The sequence below is a fragment of the Achroia grisella genome, unplaced genomic scaffold (genome assembly GCF_030625045.1).
Source record: "Achroia grisella isolate CSIRO2021 unplaced genomic scaffold, CSIRO_AGI_Agris_v1 utg402, whole genome shotgun sequence".
In the NCBI taxonomy this organism is placed as follows: domain Eukaryota; kingdom Metazoa; phylum Arthropoda; class Insecta; order Lepidoptera; family Pyralidae; genus Achroia; species Achroia grisella.
The window spans coordinates 8229972-8245946 of NW_026712841.1; positions in this window are offsets into that span (position 1 = coordinate 8229972).

Below are 15975 nucleotides of genomic sequence, written 5' to 3' on the forward strand. Positions count from 1 at the left end.
ATTATTATTATTTATTTATACATTTTATATTCTCGAATTATTATTATTGTATCAGAATTAAAGATAAAAATGCATTAAGTAGTCATTCAATTCAGTTTACGAGTTAGCACGTTCAAACGAACAAAATGAGCTTTATAATTTAGTATCGCTGATGTATATGGTATATATATTATATATAAAACCAATACAGTGTCATTATTTATTCACAGACCACAGTTACTCGCGTTTAAATTTAAATTCAGTATCGAGAAATCCTTTCAAACAGCGTTGTCTTCTCAGTTTCCTTCTATTATTACATAAAATACGTATCTATGGGACTTGAATTCAAAACCTGAATATTAAAATTGCTGTATTATATTTACATCGTTACAGGACAGTGGCCTAGCGGTTTAACACACCTTACTTCCGATGGACGCAGTTTCGATTCCTCGCACGGTACAAATATTTGTATTTATCATATTCATATGATTGTTTATATCGGTCTGTATGTCTTCTCTCTAAGTATATTAGACTGAAAGAATTGAAGATTTTACTCTTCAACGAACAAGAAAAGAAAGAAAGAAGAAAGAATCTACTCATACAGATTAATACATGCCCTTAAATATAATATATATACTATGATAATACGAAATGTTAACTATTAAATATATTATATACTGTTTTAAATTTGACGCCGTCATTATTTATACGTGTAATTAGTAAAAATCACGGGATCTTACCACGTTTTATATTTATTTGCTGAGTTCCCGATATTTCGGCAGTGTTCCAACTATGATCACGGGATAACCCGTTATATTAATTAAAGATGTTATATTAATTATTAAGTAAATGTTTGGGAAACTACTCTGCTACCAAAATGTTAGGGAATTTACTCTCTGTATATATATAGGGAAAAAATAAGGGGTAGCGTCAGTTACGTACCTGTATGGTTCTGCGGATTTCTTGGGCTTCAGGGTCTCGAAGATATCTTCGCTAGCTTTCCGGTTTCACAGTAGGTTTAACACAGTTCTAATTTATTTTAATTCACAACACAAAGCGCGCGCGTCATGGCCGCCGTACAGTCGGTTCAGTACTGGGTAAGGGAGGGGAAGGGAAGCCGCGGGAACACAAACTAACGGACTCTAATATAATAATCTGTGCTTACGATGATACAGGGTATATTTTGAACAGTAAACATTCATTGAACACTTATAATTTGCAAAAATCACGGGATCTTACAAACGTTATATACGCTGTTGTTATTCCAAAATAAATAAAGACTGCTAATGAGACAATTCCATGTTGATAATCATTAAGTAATTGTATTAATTTCTCATTTAGGGGCCGTTCATTTACAACGTACAAAGTTTTGACATATCATTTCCTGCAGTTGACTGTTGTTACGATAAAATCGACAATTAAATACCCCCTTTCTATTGTTGCCGCAGTTTTATTGCCAAGCGAATAATATATTTTACATCTTTTGTATGTGGACTGTTTGATGGCTTAAAATACATACTTAAAATGTTTATTGTGTTTCCACAAATATGAATCTGTAATGGTGATTCCAGAGAGATCAAACTATAAAAGAGATAAATCTGAGAATAGCTACAGGTTGGAGAAAATACTGGATTCTTAAGGAAATAATGAAGTCCAAAGACCTAGCAATGGCAATCAAAAGAGTAACGTTTACCATCAGATGGGCCGTATGCTTGAATGCCACCTACGTGGTATAAAAAAAATACACGTTTCAGATGCCGTGTTTTAAGGGTATTTTTTACCTTGTTATAGGAACAAAAGTTTAGCTCGTGCTGATTTACTATATTTTTTTTATTTATTCGATTTTGGTGATTAGTCCTTTTGATTTTTTGTTAGTGGTAACAGTCTATTATGCAATAAGTTTATTTAAAGAAAGGAAGAAAGAAAGAAAATTATTCTATTCAGTCCAATGTAAAAAATACAATATAAACAACAAACGAAAAAAAGATTAAATAAAATGTACATATAATTAAACTTAATTTACCGTGTAGATAATTAAAAATAAACATAAAATAATCATTTTTAACATACATATACGCACTCAAATGGCTCCACTCAGCTTTAATGTACATATGTCCTAGGTGAACATACAGCTGGTTTTCAGTATTGCTTTCTTTTATATTTCTTATTAATATTATTATATCGAAAGTTCGAACATTTTCATTTTATTCTGTTATAATATGCATTTTTTTTATATTTTATTTGGTTTTATATTTTTGTTACCATAAGTTTAGTCTAGTTGGCAATGCACACACACTACGTTACTCACACGTTGTTTATACCTATATTGTAACTAGCTACCTGATAATCAAACTGACTAGTATAATTGTGTATTTACTTCACATTTTATTCTTTATATTATACTTTATTGTGTGTCCTTTAACGAAAATAAAAGTTTTATCTCTCTATCTATTGAAATGGTAAACAAACTGGCGGTAAACGGCCGTCAGTCACATTTAAACATAAACAGCAAAGATAGCTGTGGCCGCGACTTTCTTCGCGTGGTTATCAAAAATACTATCGCGCTTATCTTTTGATTACCCGCGACTTTGTCCGCAATTTCTGACATGGCAAATAATTGGCAATAATGCATTAATTTCGACCAAATTTTATTAGCATAAAAAGGTTATAGTGACTCAATCTTAAAAGATACACATATACTGTTGCAGACATTTTTTTAGATAATTTAAAGAGGAATAATTCTTTAATATATATTTTTGAGTAACTTGAACTGTTTACGCAACGCATGCAACGGAAGCCCTCAAATATGAATAATTTTCCTCCTTTTTGCAACATTTTTCACTGATGCTTCGCTTCCATTGGTCGTAGCGTAATGTTATATTATGTTGTAATAGCTTGAAGTCTTCCTCGACAAATGGACTATCCAACACAAAAATATTTTTTCAATTCGAACCAGTAGTTCCTAAGATTAGCGCGTTCAAACAAACAAACTCTTCAGCTTTATAACATTAAGTATACATTTCACTTATTCCCTTCAATTACTTGAAAGGTCCAGCGTTGTTTATTAATTTTTCACATAAAACATTTTATTTTTTATAATAAATTATAAGATCAACCACTCACTTTTTTAATTATTTTTTTAAAGGACTTTTCCTTGTTTACCTATTACAGCTTTATCGTACACTCATCTATTTTCTCAAATCAACCTGTTCTCTTGTAATCGTTGGGCATAATGTAAATCAGTCAATCGTGTAAATAATTAGGCAAATAATTGGTTGAAATAAATTAATGAAAATAATAAATTATTTGTTATAATTAATATTAATTATTCGGTATGATAAGCATAGACCAATCAAAATTTCTTTAAGAAATGAACAAGTAATACAGCGACTTTATTTTATACTTTGTAATGATATTAAGAAGATTATTAAGGGAATATAGAAACAAAAAGAGGGAGTGGAAGACCAAGGAACATCAAGTAAATTAAAGACAAAATCGTATCGTATCAACATTTAAAGAGCACGATGGAAAATCATAGAAAATGGCAAGAGCTCCACCGACAAGAGCGTGGCTATTAAATTATGAATGATTGAAAATTTCTTTAACTTATATTCAAATTGAGGAGGCCATTTTGTTTATGGGTCGTGTAGCTCATTTCATTATGGATTATTACGATTATTGATGAGTATTCATTTTACGGGGTCGTAGTATCTATTTCTGATTGGTTAAATACATTCATACACTAGCGGAGCCCGTGACTTCTGTATTCCGAATAAATGTAGAATTAGATATTGCGGGTTGCGGTTGCGATGTTGTCGGTTAAGACGATGTAGTTTCGTACTTGATACATCTCTTATTTTCTTCTCTTTTCTTTCACTACCAATAATTTCTTCTTTTTAAAATTATACCGACTTTAATTTCAAAATCAACATTTGGTCGGTTAGCTAGTACCTATATCTAATATATAAAATTTTCGTGTCGCGATGTTTGTTATCATACTCCGAAACGGCTTTACTGTTTTTTATAAAGTTTAGTGTCTGAGAATCGCCCATCATCTATTTTTAATACCCCTCAATTTTATTTATTTTTTAAACTTTTATTTATTTCACAATGTCTAAAAGCTTTGAAAACATAGTCCAGTAGTTCATATGGGTGCAAGTAGAATGATTTATTCAGTATTATACACTCTGATTCATATGTAAATGTTTGCTAGCCTTTGAGTTTTCATTTCAAACGTAACTTTTTATAGAAAAGGAAGTAGGAAAGAGTTTATATATATTTTTGTTTATATCAAAGAAGAAATTGATTGCTAACAAATCTACTAAAGACGGCCTCGGTGGTCTAGCAGTTTCGCACAACGCTTTACTTCCCATGGTCGATTCCTCGCACGGTACAAACATTTGTATTCATGAGTATGATTGTTTGTATACGTCTGGGTGTTTTCTATGTATATTATGTATTTACAAAAATAATCTAAGTATTTATATGAGTTGTCTAGTACCCATAACATACGCTCTGCTTATCGTGGGACTAGATGGTGCTGTGTTAATTGTCTAGGGTCATTTATTATTATTTTTACTATTCCGACTTAGACGAAAAATATCGTGGGATCGAATCCGACTGGCACAAAATAAAACTTTGTGTATCCAATTACAACTTATATTTCTGACTAGCTTTTGCTCGCGGCTTCGAAGCAAAGTCTCAACCCGATCGGATTAAAATTGACGAAGTTTCATACAAACTTTCATCCCCTATTTTATTCCCTTGGGGATAGAATTAAACAAAATCATTTCTTAGCGGATGCCTACGTCATAACATCTACCTGCATGCCAAATTTCAGCCCGATCCGTCCAGTGGTTCGGACTGTGCGTTGATAGATCACTATGTCAGTCAACTTTTCTGAATCTTTTGAATATTTACATTGCTTGCTGTTACAATGACCACTGTAATGTACCTGTCTCGCCTACACTGCACCACCAAGGAGCAGGATATTGTCGACTACATACGGATCAGAAATAACCTGACGTTGAGGGTGACGACGCTGAAGTCGAGTCACAACGCAAGTTTCAAAGCGTTCGTGGCCCGAGTCTCCACCAACATACTGCCCACCTATATGAAGGAGGACTAAGAGATGGTGTATCGATGCTACCGTGGCAGATGCTACAATGGAATTACTACCATTAGTGCCGTGACCACAGAGACAATTTATATTTATTTACGTGCTAACCCTCGCAATGTCATATACATCACACTTGTCCGATACATAGAATATTTTTAAATTACAGCCTATATATTATTCTGATGTAGATGCTATATTACTGTAAAGTTTCATCAAAAGTGAGTTTAGTAGTTTTTGTGTGAAAGAGTAACAAACATTCATCAATTCAGCCATTCATCCATACTCACAAACTTTTGCGTTTTTAACATAAATAAGATTATTATTTCATTCTGCAAGTGCTAGCGAATTTATAGCCTATGTGTTACTCTGATGTTTAAACAATATTACTATAAAGTTTCGTCGCGTCAAAATCCGTACTATACTTTGTGCGTGAAAGACTAACGTCCATCCACTCTCATAATGTTCATCGTCTGCTTCTTCCTTATCCCATTTATTTGTGGTCGTCGTAATATTTTCGCTTCCATTCATCCCTGTTCGCAGTCATCGCGTTATTTACTTCCTTTCCTACCATATCATCTTTCACACAGTCCATCCATCTCTTTTTCGGCCTTCCTCTGCCCTTATAACCATCCACATTCATATGTAACACCTTTCTTAAAATATTATCCTTGTTCCTACGCATTACATGTCCATACCATGATAGACGATTACTCTTCAACCTCTCTGACACCGGTGCCACTTTCATAATGTTACGCGTTTATAATACTAGTAAGAATAAAGTGTATGTTAGTCTATAACGTATTTATAATATATGCCATTAGTAGGCAAAAATAAATGAATAAATAAAACATCTCCGAAACTCAATGAACGATCGTTAATACACCCATTTAATATATCAATAATAAGTTCAGTTAATAATGGAGGTTATTTGACAGTGGTACGGCGGTTACATTCCTGAATACAAAATGCTCTTGTCAGAAATACCATTTTCCAGAATTCTGGAACACAAAGGGATATCCAGCGAATTAGTAAACAACACACGTAGTGACTTAGAAAAACACGTGATTGCATTGCTACAAGGAAATCGGATTATAGCATAAGGCAATTTTCCTGATATTTTCGTACACAACTTTGATTTAAGATAGGTTCATTGTTGTCTATTATTGTTATTGTTGAGGATTAGCGACCTCTGGGTTAGTCGTTATAAAAAATACTTTTTTTTTTAACAATTAAAAAAAAAACAAAAGTTTAAAAAATAAAAAAAAAAGGTGTATTAATGTACAGCGAGAATTATGCCCACTATTAATGAGGTATTCTTCAAGCGATTTTTTTGGAATCGTAATTCATCATTAGAAATAAATAAAATTGAAGGGTCTGTAATTTTAAATTAACAGCTTTGTGTATGTATGTACCGTATTGTATATACTGTTAAAACAACATAAAAAAATGTTTCCTGTCAGCCTGCCTGTTTGTTCTTGCTAATCTTTGAAACGATTTCGACTAGATTTTCACACGCATATAACTAATATTATAAACTTTTAGGGACTTTTTTCGTTCCCTGTGTCTTAGCTGAAACCGCAAGTAATCAAGGAATCGAACCTGCTACTATTTGAAGTAAAGCGATGTGCTAAACGACTAGACTACCAAGGCCGTATGGTAAGCATAGTTTTATAATAAATATTTATATTGAACCCTTAATATTATAAAAGTAAGTACATTTCGAGATTAACGAGATTTTTTACATCAATTGCAGGTCGCAATACGATTATTATACGAATTTGCTTTCAATAGCTTCCTTAACATTTGCAGCACATCTAAATCTCATCAAATTCTCTCAGATATTATACCCACTCGATTTCCTTCCCCGTCTGTGCTGGCGAATTTTTGCCATAAAAATTATTTATATTTTATTTTCCTTTTGTTCCGCGGCGATAGTCATCGTTTTTCATAACGCAATCGTCGGCTGGATACCCATATAGATCTGAACAGATATTTATGTAACTATACAGATATATCATCTGGATTCGGGTACAAAATATAACCACTCTGTTGCTTGCATATTAAACCATTATTTTCGGCTTGCGATATCTTAAATATATACAACTCAAAGGCGACTGACGTAGTGATCTATCAACTCACAGCCCAAACCACTGGACGGATCGGGCTGAAATTTGGCATCCAGGTAGATGTTATGACGTAGGCATCCGCTAAGAAAGGATTTTGATTAATTCTACTCCCAAAGGGATAAAATATGGGATGAAAGGTTGCATGAAACATTGTCAATTTTAAACCGATTGGGCTGAGATTGTGCATGCATAAAGCTACTATGACGTAGGCATCCCCTAAGAAAGGATTTTGATAAATTCCATCCCTAAGGGAATAAATTAACGCAAGCGAAGCCGAGGGCAAAAGCTAGATGAAATATATACAGTTATAGCATATAGGACAAGTCAACTTGCGGCACATCTGATGGTAAGTGATTACTGCCGTCTATAAGCACCCGCAAGTGCGTTTTGAGACTGAGCTCCTTTCTTGAAGGTTTCAATATCGTATCCGTTCAGAAACACATTTGCTGGAAGGTGATTCTACAATGTAGTTGTGCCCAGTAAAAAGTTTCTAGAAAAAACAAGTTGGAGGACCGCCTTTTATCCAGATGGTCAGGATGGTATTTTAGTTTCTAGGTAGAACGATGATGAAATTCAGTTGGTATTAATCCGAAGAATTTCCGAATTATTTTACTAGATATCGTTTCAATTTTTTAAATGACTTTATACTGGAATTTATGTAAATGCATATTTTATAACACTACACGTACCCTTCAGTTCGAGTGAGTGTATGATATGTGTCATGTTTAGATAAAACATATAAATAAATAATCTCAGGACAATTCACACAGCGCCATCTAGACCCAAATTAAGCTACCTAAAGCTTGTATTATAGGTACTAGACAACTATTACAAATATTTAGATTTGTTTTTTTTTTTCGTAAATACGTACATATTATACATAGAAAACACCCAGACCGATACAAACAATCATATTCGTGAATACAAATGTTTGTGCCGTGCGAGGAATCGAACCCGCGACCATCGGAAGTAAGGCGATGTGCTAAACCGCTAGACCACCGAGGCCGTCTATATATATCGTTATCTATGAATTAAACAAACAAACATGGCGTCTCTACTATTATTCCGGATGAGGTATCATAGGCATTGTCTACTGTCGATGTTGTGGAGAAGGCAACACTCTACATGCTCACATTGTTGTATTGTCATATGCTTAACAAAATATTTTCTTATAATTTCATTCTAATTATTCTAGCCGTTTTTACGCGAAAGCTTAACACAAAAACAAAATTTTCGCCTTATTGCGGAAAATGTTGGCTACAAAAAACGGGTCTTCTATAGATACATCTACCTATATGTCACGATTAACTCAATCGATATTGATAAAAAATAGTTTTTAAAGTATATTATAATATCAATTTGAACCTCTTCGGTAGTCTGTGGTTCGGTAGCGGTTTAGCACACCATTACTTCTGATGGTCGCTGGTTCGATTTCTCGCACGTTGCTAACATTTGTATTCATGAGTATGATTGTTTGTATCTGAGTGTTATATATGTATATTAAATATGTATCTACAAAAATAAACTATGTATTTCTATCAGTTCTCTTGTACCTACCTGTCTTGTTATAAATACCTCTGCATAGCTTGGGACTAGATGACGTTGTGTTAATTGTCCTGAGACATTGTTATAAATCTACTCACATCATATAAAATATTCTAGAAAACTCTCTATTGTTCTGAAGCGATGTTTCATATTTCCCTACCTCCCCTCTACCCCAAAGATTTCACTAAAGCACACAGATTCTCTCAACTTTTACACAAAATAATACAGAGATCGAGTTGATAGCTGAGTAAAGATGAAAACTTGGAAAGCGGATATTGAACGAGCTTATCTTGAGGTGATTTATTTCAAGATTGTTAAGGTCTAATAAACTATGCTATGTACTGATACTAGCTACTCGCCCGGACTCCGCACGGGTGTACATGTTATACATATATAAACCTTCCTCTAGAATCACTCTATTTATAGTTAATTTTAAACTTTCGTGTTTAATATACATTATTTAAATTATTAACCGGGTCTTAACACGAATAATTTTATGGCAAATAAAAGGTATTTACTTCTCTCGACGTTTCGACTAGGTTGCACTAGCCGTGGTCACTCTATTTATGAAAAAAAAACCGCTTCAAAATCCGTTGCGCAGTTTTAAAGTTTTAAGCATACATAACGGACAGCGACAGCGACTTTGTTTTATACTATGTAATGATATTGTACCACTTGTTTCTTGTGACTTCGCTTCAGCAGAACTGAAAATATGCAAAATTATAATGACTAATGGTCGCCCGGTGGTCGAAACTCGATCATAATTAATTGAAATTATAATTTAGATCATTAATTAAAGTTTAGTATTCAAATTACTGCTATACAACTTTCTTTTTATGTTCTCATTTTATATTAGACTACCTATACTCGCGACTTCGTTCCCGTGGAATTTAACTTTAATTTTCTAAAGTGAATGTAGCTTAAGTTACTCCTTATTACATCAGCAACTTGTCAAAAAAAGTCCCGTCAAAATCGGTCTTGCCATTTCAGAGATTAGCCGGAACAAACAGACAGACAAAAATTGTAAAAAATGTTAATTTGGTGTATGTATTTATATTCACATGCATGTAGTAAAAAATGGTTATTTCAATATTACAACAGACTTTCCAATTTTATTTATGTGTATAGATTTATATTGAGCTAGCGGTATTTCACTAATAACTAATTGTAGTAAATGAATTTATTATGGGTATGCTTATTTATGTTGTTTTATACATGTATTGTTCATATAAGCCTTCATCTTTTATTTTACCATACGATTTTTCATTTAATTGTTATATAAACCTTATATTGACAAATACAATAACAACATTAGAACATTATCAGCCAACTAGGTACAATGGCGGTTCTTTTTATTTATTGTAGATACATATGTATTTGGATTTCCTGTAAACGATAGCTTATAATAAGACCCATCTTTTAAATAATATTAAAAAAACAGTATATGAAATCTTTCCCCCATATTGACCACCTTTAACAAAACAAATACAACAAATGTGTGTGTCAAATAAAAGATATTTGTTTTTTATTAAAGTTACGCGCACTTTGTAGGTAGGTTAAACTTCTTTAGGACATTTTCAATACGGAAACGTGACAAACTATAGGCAAACTACATTTATCACGAAACCAGTGAAAACAAAAGTATGAGATATTAATAAACAAGTTTTATTAAAATTCGATTCTGAGTAGTTTTTGCCGAAAGTGTAATTTCCTCCATGCGATCCGACATTTACATTTGCGTTTATAATTTCGTTTTGACAAATGGTAATATTCAATTGCAATATTCTGTTTCATTGTACATCTGTATATATACTTATTTAAATGAATATATAATAGTTTCCTTTTATTTTACCATACGATTTTTCATTTCTTTTTATATAAACCTTATAAAAATAACTTATAAATTTTATAGAATCTTATAAAAAAAATATATTTTACATTGACAAATACAATAATAACATTAGCATGATCTCGTTTTGACAAATGGTAATATTCAATTGCAATGTACGTTTGCAATGTACATGTATATATACTTGTATAAATAAATAAAATTGAAGCTTCTGTTTGTAATTTCGAATTAATATTTTTTTTTACTACTAAAGGGAAACAAGTAATCCACGGTTCCCTACATCCGAAACTGATTTCCTCAGTGCGAGCGACATTTACATGCATGATTTCGTTTTGACAAATGGTAATATTCAATTGCAATGTACGTTTGCATTGTATATGTATAAGTCAATTATCTATTGAATATTAGTTCTCTCGACAAATTAAACCATGCGTTGCTCTGTAGAACAAAGAAATTTTATATTTATATAATTTTACAATTTTTGATACAAACAAACTACAAATCATACACGAGTCACCGCAATGCAACAAACTTTACAAATGGTAAGATTCAAAGAAACGACATTTAATGTTTATTATATATACTTGTTAAATAAATAAAAAACTTCTGTTACTTTCAATTAATATTTTTTTTTTACTACTACAATCCAAGTTTTACAGTCCACGGTTCTTCTACTCATCTTTAACAATTAGCGCCATCTAGTGCGAAGTCGATGAAAGAGCAATTGACGTTTTGACAAATGGTAATATTCAATGAAATGTAAGTATTCCTTTATATATGTATATATACTTATATAAATAAATAAAATTGAAGTTTCTGTTTGTAATTTCGAATTAATAGTTTTTTTACTACAAAAGGGAAATAAATAAACCACGGTTCCCTACATTCGAAACTGATATCCTCAGTGCGAGCGACATTTACATGCATGATTTCGTTTTGACAAATGGTAATATTCAATTGCAATGTACGTTTGCATTGTATATGTATATATATTTATATAAATAAATAAAATTGAAGTTTCTGTTTGTAATTTCGAATTAATAGTTTTTTTTACTACAAAAGGGAAATAAATATAACACGGTTCCCTACATTCGAAACTAATTTCCTCAGTGCGAGCGACATTTACATGCATGATTTCGTTTTAACAAATGGTAATATTCAATTGCAATGTACGTTTGCATTGTATATGTATATATACTTATATAAATAAATAAAATGGAAGTTTCTGTTTGTAATTTCAAATTAATAGTTTTTTTACTACTAAAGGGAAACAAGTAATCCACGGTTCCCTACATTCGAAACTGATTTCCTCAGTGCGAGCGACATTTACATGCATGATCTCGTTTTGACAAATGGTAATATTCAATTGCAATGTACGTTTGCAATGTACATGTATATATATTTATATATAAATAAAATTGAAGTTTCTGTTTGTAATTTCAAATTAATAGTTTTTTATACTTTTAAAGAAACAAGTAATCCACGGTTCCCTACAAAATATTTTATTCAGTGCAGTGTAAATATATATAAATATAAATAAATAAAATAAAAATCAAGTGTCTGTATGTACTTTGGAATTAATAATTTTTCTCTACAAAAGTGAGATAAATAAACAACAGTATCCTACATTCGATTCTGAGCACATCCGAAACTGATTTCCTCAGTGCGAGCGACATTTACATGCATGATTTCGTTTTGACAAATGGTAATATTCGATTGCAATGTTTGTTTGCATTGTATGTATGTACTTGTATATAAATAAATAAAACAAAGTGCCTGTTTGTTATTTCAATTTAAAACACAGCTTTTCACCAAATACATGAAAAGGGTACATACACCAAAAAAATCTTTTTTCAATTTTTATATCTGCCTGTCTGTGTTTATTCATTTTAATAAATAAAGAAGCTATATTTCTCGCGGACAAAGTTATGGATAACAGCTAGTTTGGGCTGTCATTATTCACGTGAGGTTTTTTTATCAATTTTAAGACGAAAAACATCACGTGTACTTGTAAAAGCACCTACAAATATAAAGGTATAAAGTATAATATAATTATATTCTAAAAATTTCAAGGTCAAACTACACATGACATTTCAGTTTAGAAGACGCGGGATTGACGTATAAATGAACACATGTAACCCCACCACACTCCCTTTCTCCCTTGCGATATATCGTCATCTTAATCGAATGGTTTATAAAATAAATAAATATCACACATCGCTTTTAGGTTTAGAATTCGCGTGTTTGACAAAATAAATACACGTCTGTAAGAAGCACTAATTATGATAGACGACTGAGGCTTTGAAGCCGGCTACCGCAAGGGAAACCCCAAGTAGCGCCCGTGACTTGTGACACGGGTGTAGGTTTAAAAAGCCCTTTTAGAATGCATTAACACTCACCTTCACTACTTGCAGCTTCCCCCCAGGCCCAACTAAGACCGGGATAAACCCATTGCTAATACAATTCACTTTAATATCCAAAACACAACTGGCACGCTCTGCGCTCGTCGACTGAATGCCGCGGCTCACGCAACGAAAGAGGATTATTCAACTACCGACATCCGTATTTATAGACCAAAGTCAGAGTAGTAGGTTGTTCTATAAATACTAGATGGCGCTATTTACAATATTCGTAATAATCCTTACATTGGGTACTTCATTAGTACTAAAAACAAACTACCTTCTTTTAATATATTTTTAAAATATCGGATTTTTCTACAATAATGATGTGAATTCTAACACGTGATACCCTACCACACTTCCTTCCTTCCTTGCGATATTTCGTCATTTTAATGGTATGCTTTATAAAATAAACAGTCCACAATAAAACACATAATCAAGGTACATATTGAGGCATGAAATCTTTTCACGTCACAATATCCATTCATATTATGAATAGCATTTCGCTCTGCACTGAATAGAATGACGCATGTGATTGGATTATTGAATCTAAAGCCGTTCTTAGATGTTAGGCGTGAACCTAATTTTCCGATTCAATAGATTTCATTTTGACATATGACAAAAGCTTAGACTCGATCATAATTTCATCTCATTGACGTGTAAGAGATGTTACAATAAAAGATATTATAGTCTATAGTTTTATTAAAAGTCGATGAACGTGAGAATTTTGATTGAAAACTAAGACGCTTTATAGATCTCCTTCTGTAGGTTCCATCTCGTATCGGAGGTTAGCGATCATTGTGGAGATCTTTATTTTGTCTACCGCAGTCCTGAAAGGAGATCTGGGGCTAATCCTAATCCACTGTCTGAGGCTTTTCAACCACGAAGTATAGTGTTCCTGGTCTTCGATATTAAGGTAAAAGATGTGTTTGGGATATAAAAAGGAAAGTTTTACCAAATTTCATGAAACATGTAAAAATAAAATCAATTAGTAAGTTAAAATAAATCAGTTGTTATCCAAACGTTGTTTAATTCGGTGCACTTACAACAAAATATTTGTTTAGGCTGTATATGATTATTGTCTTGCCATATATAGTTAGGTATAAAAAGAAAATATGTATTCCTGAATCAAATGTAGTGGGAAATACACGGGAATTATACTGTTAAACAAAGTATTTTATTCCCATCAATCTTGGACATATTCATGGGTCCTTATAAAATATAGAAACCAAAATCTTGGTTATTTAAATATTTCACATTTATTTTGAGGTTATGTGAAAAAAGTGTAAATACAAAAGTTGTAGATCATTTTATTACCTGCAACTTTGCCAATTAACTTTTATCCATAAGTCTCGTAGTTTTGCAGGAAATCGAGATAAACTGTTTTTTACCCTTAAAAACTCACTTCGTCCATTTCCCGATCTGAGATCGTCCGTAAATGATTATTCCTTTCATTTTTATACTACTTTCCTTTTACAAATAGTTTCGAGCATTATCAACACTGGTCTAGAAATATACCATTATGCCTATATTTCTCAATTAAGTTTTGTACCTATCTGAAATGAACTTAACGTAACAAATATTTAAAGTCTGAATTTGAACTAATACCATAAATATTCCAGCCTTATCTCTATAAAGCGCCTATTATCTGTTGTAAATTGGTTTGATAATACTCTGTGTCAAATATAGAAGCACGAGTACAATGGCCTTATTCTAAATGTAACTGAGATATCCACAAATGCATTAGAATATATCGGATACCTTTTACTGTATAAGACACGAGAAATATTTCTAAATATCATTTTATAGCATGATACAAATGCTCTGGTAAATTCTGAAACTAACGCTGTAATAACATTTACAGGAACAGTTTGTAGGCTGTATTTCGCTTTACGCATTAATTTAAAACATCGAAAGAGGTACTTTTATTTACCATAAAATTATTAAAAACTCAATTATGTATATTAAATAATAAAATAAAAGTGGTATTATGTAAATATTTACACAAGTGTAAAACAACAAAGTGGTACTACTATACCTACCTAATTATGGTTTCTTGGTGCTTTACCTCGATAGTGTTATATGACTTACGTCACAGGATTCTTGTGTATATGTATTTACTACATGATCATGACTTGGGTTAGATTTAAAACCTCATCTGTTTGAGTGCTAATATAGACCAGTTTAGCACAACACTGGTTTCTCTCGAGGCTGCTGACCCCAAAGTCGCTGCCGCTATCTGTTAGTTTTTAATTACGTAACGGATTTTTAATATAGTTTTCATCAATAGATAGAGTGATTCAAGAGGGAGGTTTATATGTATAATACATACATGTTATAATATAGAACAAACTAAGAAATTTAAAGATTTGTAATGCAGCCGTGCGAATCCGAATCCGAATATTATATCAAATGAAACTGAACCTATTTTTATAATTTGTGTTAAATTTAATTATTGATAAACAGTTTGTCTTCCAACATAGGCCTTGTCTTATAATTTCCATTCTTTCCTGTCCTTTTTTGGTTTGCGAATCTTTTCTGGAACTGGCTATTTGTTTGTTGCTGTGTGTACATTAAATGTGTGTATTAAATACGAAAGTTTGAAAAAAGAAGTTCGGTATTTTTATAACAGAAAATGTATTAACGGAAAATAAAGCTATTATCGGTTATAGTAAATTGCTTTAATATATCTATCTCATCTATAGACAGCGCGAATACAAATTGTGGTCCTTATAAATGCTAACGAGATTTCCATAAATGCATCAGACACGGGGAATACTCGATACAAATGTACCAGTGAATTCCAAAACCACGCTTCAGCTTAACGCGAAAATCTATTCAGGTGTTAGCAGTTGGATTCTGACACTCAATGCGATCGTCATTTTGCATGAGAACAATTTGGGTCGTTAAGTTCGATGCTTGAGATGGGAATTAATTATTTATCGCTCTATAACAGCC